This window comes from Dendrobates tinctorius, unplaced genomic scaffold (genome assembly GCF_039654945.1).
Source record: "Dendrobates tinctorius isolate UK_male_01 unplaced genomic scaffold, ASM3965494v1 ptg000027l, whole genome shotgun sequence".
Lineage (NCBI taxonomy): Eukaryota > Metazoa > Chordata > Amphibia > Anura > Dendrobatidae > Dendrobates > Dendrobates tinctorius.
This window is the reverse complement of record NW_027361695.1, coordinates 475,306-484,088: the sequence shown is the minus strand read 5'-3', so window position 1 is coordinate 484,088 and position 8,783 is coordinate 475,306. Positions and strand designations below refer to the sequence as shown.

General features: G+C 48.9%; 1 protein-coding gene across 1 annotated transcript in view; it reads left to right on the top strand.

Annotated features, from left to right (window-relative positions):
• The first annotated feature begins 7,784 nt into the window (after positions 1-7,784).
• Positions 7,785-8,783, top strand: part of LOC141084725 (G-protein coupled receptor 22-like) — a 204,797-nt gene continuing 203,798 nt past the window's right edge. The window contains exon 1 of the mRNA XM_073569594.1: positions 7,785-7,969. The gene's annotated coding sequence lies outside the window, so the exon portion shown is untranslated. The remainder of the gene's footprint in view (positions 7,970-8,783) is intronic.

Below are 8,783 nucleotides of genomic sequence, written 5' to 3'. Positions count from 1 at the left end.
AGGGGCCAGGACGACTGATCCGGGTACATGAAAGAATGAATGGGGCCATGTATCGTGAGATTTTGAGTGCAAACCTCCTTCCATCAGCAAGGGCATTGAATATGAAACGTGGCTGGGTCTTTCAACATGACAATGATCCAAAGCACACCGCCAGGGCAACGAAGGAGTGGCTTCGTAAGAAGCATTTCAAGGTCCTGGAGTGGCCTAGCCAGTCTCCAGATCTCAACCCTATAGAAAACCTTTGGAGGGAGTTGAAAGTCCGTGTTGCCAAGCGAAAAGCCAAAAACATCACTGCTCTAGAGGAGATCTGCATGGAGGAATGGGCCAACATACCAACAACATTGTGTGGCAACCTTGTGAAGACTTACAGAAAACGTTTGACCTCTGTCATTGCCAACAAAGGATATATCACAAAGTATTGAGATGAAATTTTGTTTCTGACTAAATACTTATTTTCCACCATAATATGCAAATAAAATGAAAAAAAAACAGACAATGTGATTTTCTGGATTTTTTTTTCTCAGTTTGTCTCCCATAGTTGAGGTCTACCTATGATGTAAATTACAGACGCCTCTCATCTTTTTAAGTGGTGGAACTTGCACTATTGCTGACTGACTAAATACTTTTTTGCCCCACTGTATGTGTGTCCTGTGCAGGTTCTCCCCGGTGATCTGCAGACCATGTATGTGTGTCCTGTGTAGGTTCTCCCCGGTGATCTGCAGACCATGTATGTGTGTACTGTATAGGTTCTCCCCGGTGATCTGCAGACCATGTATGTGTGTACTGTATAGGTACTCAACAGTGATCTGCAGACCATGTATGTGTGTCCTGTGCAGGTTCTCCCCGGTGATCTGCAGACCATGTATGTGTGTCCTGTGTAGGTTCTCCCCGGTGATCTGCAGACCATGTATGTGTGTACTGTGCAGGTTCTCACCGGTGATCTGCAGACCATGTATGTGTGTCCTGTGTAGGTTCTCCCCGGTGATCTGCAGACCATGTATGTGTGTACTGTGCAGGTTCTCACCGGTGATCTGCAGACCATGTATGTGTGTCCTGTGTAGGTTCTCACCGGTGATCTGCAGACCATGTATGTGTGTCCTGTGTAGGTTCTCCCCGGTGATCTGCAGACCATGTATGTGTGTCCTGTGCAGGTTCTCCCCGGTGATCTGCAGACCATGTATGTGTGTCCTGTGCAGGTTCTCCCCGGTGATCTGCAGACCATGTATGTGTGTACTGTGTAGGTTCTCCCCGGTGATCTGCAGACCATGTATGTGTGTACTGTGTAGGTTCTCACCGGTGATCTGCAGACCATGTATGTGTGTACTGTGTAGGTTCTCACCGGTGATCTGCAGACCATGTATGTGTGTCCTGTGTAGGTTCTCACCGGTGATCTGCAGACCATGTATGTGTGTACTGTATAGGTTCTCCCCGGTGATCTGCAGACCATGTATGTGTGTACTGTGTAGGTTCTCACCGGTGATCTGCAGACCATGTATGTGTGTCCTGTGTAGGTTCTCACCGGTGATCTGCAGACCATGTATGTGTGTACTGTATAGGTTCTCCCCGGTGATCTGCAGACCATGTATGTGTGTCCTGTGTAGGTTCTCCCCGGTGATCTGCAGACCATGTATGTGTGTACTGTGTAGGTTCTCCCCGGTGATCTGCAGACCATGTATGTGTGTCCTGTGTAGGTTCTCCCCGGTGATCTGCAGACCATGTATGTGTGTCCTGTGTAGGTTCTCACCGGTGATCTGCAGACCATGTATGTGTGTACTGTATAGGTTCTCCCCGGTGATCTGCAGACCATGTATGTGTGTACTGTGTAGGTTCTCACCGGTGATCTGCAGACCATGTATGTGTGTCCTGTGTAGGTTCTCACCGGTGATCTGCAGACCATGTATGTGTGTACTATATAGGTTCTCACCGGTGATCTGCAGACCATGTATGTGTGTACTGTATAGGTTCTCCCCGGTGATCTGCAGACCATGTATGTGTGTACTGTGTAGGTTCTCCCCGGTGATCTGCAGACCATGTATGTGTGTACTGTGTAGGTTCTCACCGGTGATCTGCAGACCATGTATGTGTGTCCTGTGTAGGTTCTCACTGGTGATCTGCAGACCATGTATGTGTGTACTGTATAGGTTCTCCCCGGTGATCTGCAGACCATGTATGTGTGTCCTGTGTAGGTTCTCCCCGGTGATCTGCAGACCATGTATGTGTGTACTGTGTAGGTTCTCACCGGTGATCTGCAGACCATGTATGTGTGTCCTGTGTAGGTTCTCCCCGGTGATCTGCAGACCATGTATGTGTGTCCTGTGTAGGTTCTCCCCGGTGATCTGCAGACCATGTATGTGTGTCCTGTGTAGGTTCTCCCCGGTGATCTGCAGACCATGTATGTGTGTCCTGTGCAGGTTCTCCCCGGTGATCTGCAGACCATGTATGTGTGTCCTGTGCAGGTTCTCCCCGGTGATCTGCAGACCATGTATGTGTGTACTGTGTAGGTTCTCCCCGGTGATCTGCAGACCATGTATGTATGTCCTGTGCAGGTTCTCCCCGGTGATCTGCAGACCATGTATGCGTGTCCTGTGTAGGTTCTCCCCGGTGATCTGCAGACCATGTATGCGTGTCCTGTGTAGGTTCTCCCCGGTGATCTGCAGACCATGTATGTGTGTCCTGTGCAGGTTCTCCCCGGTGATCTGCAGACCATGTATGCGTGTCCTGTGTAGGTTCTCCCCTGTGATCTGCAGACCATGTACTGTATGTGTGTCCTGTGTAGGTTCTCCCCGGTGATCTGCAGACCATGTATGCGTGTCCTGTGCAGGTTCTCCCCGGTGATCTGCAGACCATGTATGCGTGTCCTGTGTAGGTTCTCCCCGGTGATCTGCAGACCATGTATGCGTGTCCTGTGTAGGTTCTCCCCGGTGATCTGCAGACCATGCATGTGTGTCCTGTGTAGGTTCTCCCCGGTGATCTGCAGACCATGTATGTGTGTCCTGTGTAGGTTCTCACCGGTGATCTGCAGACCATGTATGTGTGTCCTGTGCAGGTTCTCCCCGGTGATCTGCAGACCATGTATGTGTGTCCTGTGCAGGTTCTCCCCGGTGATCTGCAGACCATGTATGTGTGTACTGTGCAAGTTCTCCCCGGTGATCTGCAGACCATGTATGTGTGTACTGTGCAAGTTCTCCCCGGTGATCTGCAGACCATGTATGTGTGTACTGTGCAAGTTCTCCCCGGTGATCTGCAGACCATGTATGTGTGTACTGTGCAAGTTCTCCCCGGTGATCTGCAGACCATGTATGTGTGTCCTGTGTAGGTTCTCCCCGGTGATCTGCAGACCATGTATGTGTGTCCTGTGTAGGTTCTCCCCGGTGATCTGCAGACCATGTATGTGTGTCCTGTGTAGGTTCTCACCGGTGATCTGCAGACCATGTATGTGCGTCCTGTGTAGGTTCTCACCGGTGATCTGCAGACCATGTATGTGCGTCCTGTGTAGGTTCTCCCCGGTGATCTGCAGACCATGTATGTGCGTCCTGTGTAGGTTCTCCCCGGTGATCTGCAGACCATGTATGTGCGTCCTGTGCAGGTTCTCCCCGGTGATCTGCAGACCATGTATGTGCGTCCTGTGTAGGTTCTCACCGGTGATCTGCAGACCATGTATGTGCGTCCTGTGTAGGTTCTCACCGGTGATCTGCAGACCATGTATGTGTGTCCTGTGTAGGTACTCAACAGTGATCTGCAGACCATGTATGTGTGTACTGTGCAAGTTCTCCCCGGTGATCTGCAGACCATGTATGCGTGTCCTGTGTAGGTTCTCCCCGGTGATCTGCAGACCATGTATGCGTGTCCTGTGTAGGTTCTCCCCGGTGATCTGCAGACCATGTATGCGTGTACTGTGTAGGTACTCAACAGTGATCTGCAGACCATGTATGTGTGTACTGTGCAGGTTCTCCCCGGTGATCTGCAGACCATGTATGCGTGTACTGTGTAGGTTCTCACCGGTGATCTGCAGACCATGTATGTGTGTCCTGTGTAGGTTCTCACCGGTGATCTGCAGACCATGTATGTGTGTACTGTGTAGGTTCTCCCCGGTGATCTGCAGACCATGTATGTGTGTCCTGTGTAGGTTCTCACCGGTGATCTGCAGACCATGTATGTGTGTCCTGTGTAGGTTCTCACCGGTGATCTGCAGACCATGTATGTGTGTACTGTGTAGGTTCTCACCGGTGATCTGCAGACCATGTATGTGTGTACTGTGCAGGTTCTCCCCGGTGATCTGCAGACCATGTATGTGTGTACTGTGTAGGTTCTCACCGGTGATCTGCAGACCATGTATGTGTGTCCTGTGTAGGTTCTCACCGGTGATCTGCAGACCATGTATGTGTGTACTGTGTAGGTTCTCCCCGGTGATCTGCAGACCATGTATGTGTGTACTGTGTAGGTACTCAACAGTGATCTGCAGACCATGTATGCGTGTCCTGTGCAGGTTCTCCCCGGTGATCTGCAGACCATGTATGTGTGTACTGTGTAGGTACTCAACAGTGATCTGCAGACCATGTATGTGTGTCCTGTGCAGGTTCTCCCCGGTGATCTGCAGACCATGTATGCGTGTCCTGTGTAGGTTCTCACCGGTGATCTGCAGACCATGTATGTGTGTCCTGTGTAGGTTCTCCCCGGTGATCTGCAGACCATGTATGTGTGTCCTGTGCAGGTTCTCCCCGGTGATCTGCAGACCATGTATGTGTGTACTGTGCAGGTTCTCACCGGTGATGTTCTCATTGATCAGAGTTGTTCACTTTCCCTTTTTCGTTCCCATTCGGCCCGGACCTTCATGACTACTTCTTCCATCTATAAGGCTATGTGCACACGCTGCGGATTCACCCGCGGATTTGTATCTGCGAATCCGCAGGTAAAATGCCCTGCGGTTTTACCTGCGGATTGGCCAGCGGGTTTCCCCTGCGGTTTGCCACCTGGACAATGGAATAGGTGGTAAACCGCAGCGGAATCAGCAGAAAGAATTGACATGTCAATTCTTTCTGCGGATTCAAAACTGCAGCTTTTCCGCAGTTGAAAAACCGCAGCGTGTGCACTGCGGTTTGTAAGTCACATAGACTTACATTGTACTGTACACTGTCTGCAGAACTGCTGCGGATTCGCAGAGGCCGAATCCGCAGCGTGTGCACATAGCCTAACTCATCCCTGTAAAGTGTAAGGGTGTGTGCACACGGTGCGGATTCTGCTGCGGATCCGCAGCGTTTCTGCAGCTGCGGGTCCGCAGCAGATTTAGGTGCGTTGTACAGTACCATTGTTTTCAATGGTAAACTGGAAAACGCAGTGCACATGCTGCGGATTTTTCCGCGGTTTACAATCCGCAGCATGTCAATACTTTTGTGCAGAAACACTAAAGTTTCACACCTCATCCATTAGGGTATGTTCCCACGTAGTTTTTAGTCTCTGCGGATTTTGTAGAGAAAACCGCAGGAAATCCGCAGGACAAAGTGCTGCGGTTTTTCTGCGGATTATCTGCGGTTTTTCTGCGGTTTTGCCCTGCGGTTTTACACCTCATAATGGATGAGGTGTAAAACCGCAGCGTTTCTGCACCAAACAATTGACATGCTGCGGATTGTAAACCGCAGCAAAACCGCGCGGAAAAAAACGCAGCATGTGCACAGCTTTTTTTTATTTCCATAGGAAATAAAGGTACTGTACAACGCAGCAAAATCTGCTGCGTTTCTGCAGAGCCAAAAACGCTGCGGAAACGCAGCAGAATCCGCAGCGTGTGCACATACCCTTATGAGGTGGAAAACCGCAGGACTTCAGTCCTGCGGATTTATCTGCGGTTTTCACTACAAAATCCGCAGAGGCAAAAAACTCCGTGTGCACATAGCCTAACACAAAGACATCTTTAGCTTATTGCTTTTCCTGGGCCTCCTCACTTCCCACCGCCTCCCACACCCAGTAATAATGTCCCTCTGTGCCCTGCACAGTAATATTACCTGCTGTTTGTGCCTCTACATGTTCCTTTTTTTCCCACTACATGGTGATGGTGTCTCCTCATAGTAATAATGCCCCCACTGTGCCCTATAATTATGCCCTGCTTTGTGTCTTCATATAATAATGCCTTCATTATGCCTTTATATAGTATAAGTAGAATAAAAAATAAGCTAACACCTCACTCCCATCATGAGTGGTGCGAACCTCCTCACCCCTGTCTCTAGGCCGGAGCAGGTGGCACAATGTAGTGTTGTCACCGCACCGCCCGATGTCCCCTGTGAGGCGCTGGCCTCTTACAAGCAATAAGCTGACTGCTTGAATAAGTGGTGGAGCAGGGACCCAATGTGGAGGGGCAGGGACCCAAAGTGGTGGAACAAGGAGCCAATGTGGTGGGGCAGGGACCCAATGTGGTGGGGCTGGGAACCAATGCAGTAGAGCAAGGACCCAATGTGGTGGAACAAGGAGCCAATGTGGTGGGGCTGGGAACCAATGCAGTAGAGCAAGGACCCAATGTGGTGGAACAAGGAGCCAATGTGGTGGAACAAGGAGCCAATGTGGTGGGGCAGGGACCCAATGTGGTGGAACAAGGAGCCAAAGTGGTGGGGCTGGGAGCCAATGCAGTAGAGCAAGGAGCCAAAGTGGTGGGGCAGGGACCCAATGTGGTGGAACAAGGAGCCAAAGTGGTGGGGCTGGGAGCCAATGCAGTAGAGCAAGGAGCCAAAGTGGTGGGGCAGGGACCCAATGTGGTGGAACAAGGAGCCAAAGTGGTGGGGCTGGGAGCCAATGCAGTAGAGCAAGGACCCAATGTGGTGGGACAGGGACCCAATGTGGTGGAGCCGGGAGCCAATGTGGTGAAGCAGGGAGCCAATGATTCTAAAGTTATTATCAGCATCCTTAGGTTCAAGATACTATTGAAAATGTTGTGGGCCGATGTGGTACATTGCCAGACCGGCTCATCTGGAATTTGCCATAATTGCCAGATGACCATCCGGGCCCTGTGGTAGAGAATAGTCAATGTGCCGGATCACGACAATGGAGGGCTGAGTCAAGACAGAATCTGAAGTCAGGGACGTGGTCAGGAGGAATCTTACAATGTCAGGAGGACAGAGTCAGAATTGTAAGGAAGGTGGGAAGTCAAAATTGTCCAAAGTCAGAAACCAGACGCAACAGTGGAATGAAGCTGTGGGGGTGCAGTAAGCCATAGGGATGCACTGAGCCGCAGACCTGTAAGTGTTCTGAGTGACAATGACGGCAAAGGTTAAAGAACTGGGACAGTTTTAGTTTTGTCCTATTTGATGAGCCGCGTGGGCAGAACGCTTTGGGGAGGGCTGAGGGTTTATAGACCGTGTAGGGACATGAGCCACTTATTTTCTGCCATCTTGGAGAGAGGATCCCCCTCCTTTCCTTTTCTGTATTTTCTGTGCTGCCCTGTAATACCATGCCAGTCTGTCGGTTGGCGCTGCAGCTTATCACAGGGTGTTGTCACAGCCGGGCAGGTTTTCCTGTTTGCTGGGTTTTGTTCTCGCTCATATCGGGCACGGGATACTAGGGTTACGTTGCAGGTTTTTCATATTACAATTTGCACCTGTTTCTATTCTACTTTTCCTCTGATCATTCCTCTCCTGGTTTTGGCTTTCAGATACGGACCAAATACTGGACGTGTGAACGTGGCCTTACAGTCAGTATACACTCATAACTGGCAGCTAGCCGCACCGCTAGGGGTTAAGGTGTGACTCCGCCCATAGCTCCCAGCAGAGATCTAATGACTACTGATGATCAGCACTCTGTAGTAACACACAGACTCCCTGGCTGGGAAACACCACAAGTCCCAGCTATACTAATACTTAACTGGACTGTGCAAGTATTGCGCCACCCGCTGGCAGAGGCAGTCGGGGAGAGTTCAGACACGGATGTGGATTATCCTCCAGATCCACGGATGACCCCGGAAGGAGCAGGACTCCGAATGAAGCGAACGGTAAAGAGCGACATCTGCAGCCTTATACATCGTAACCTCGCGCCATTTCTTAGGCTGCGTTCACACGATCAGTATTTGTGGATCTGATGTTGTAGATTTTTTTGCAGCATTCCTGCATTTGTTTTTTTATATCTTGTTTTAAAGGGGATGGGGCTGCTTTATTATTATTATTATTATTATTATTATTATTATTATTAATAGGTTTCAACACCAACAGTTTTTTATATTTGGAATTCTTTTATTTGTATCATAAAAACTCCTCCTTTTTTTTTTTTTTTTTTTTTATAGGTTTAAACATTTTTTGACGCACAGTTAGTGGATCGTGCCACCTCTGTGCTGTATTCTTATTTCTAGAGATTAACGTTACACTCTAAATACCTGGAATATTGCACCCGATCTGTATACAATACATATAAAAAAAAAAAAATTGTAAATTTTTTTTTTATGTAACTTTGTAACATAATTAAATCAGATTGTAAAATTAAAAAAAAAAATTTACATTCTATATGTTGGAAATCTGAAGTCCTCTGGTGCATTGTTTCTGGGTGAACAATTTCCAAAAGTAACAACTCCTAGTGCCTCCTTGTGTTTTTAAGGAGGGTTATCCAGCTTTTTATAGACCCTGAATGTTGAATAAATGTTCATTGCTTTTCACCCAGGAGGTTTTAGAACTTATCGTGAACCAGGAGGCTCTGGATGAGCAATGCAAAGATTTTATTTTTTTTTTACCTATAGGGGGCGCTGGAGTAAATGCGTTTCTATGAGGACGTATACAAGCAATAAGATCAATATATTTCACGTGCATTCGACAGCC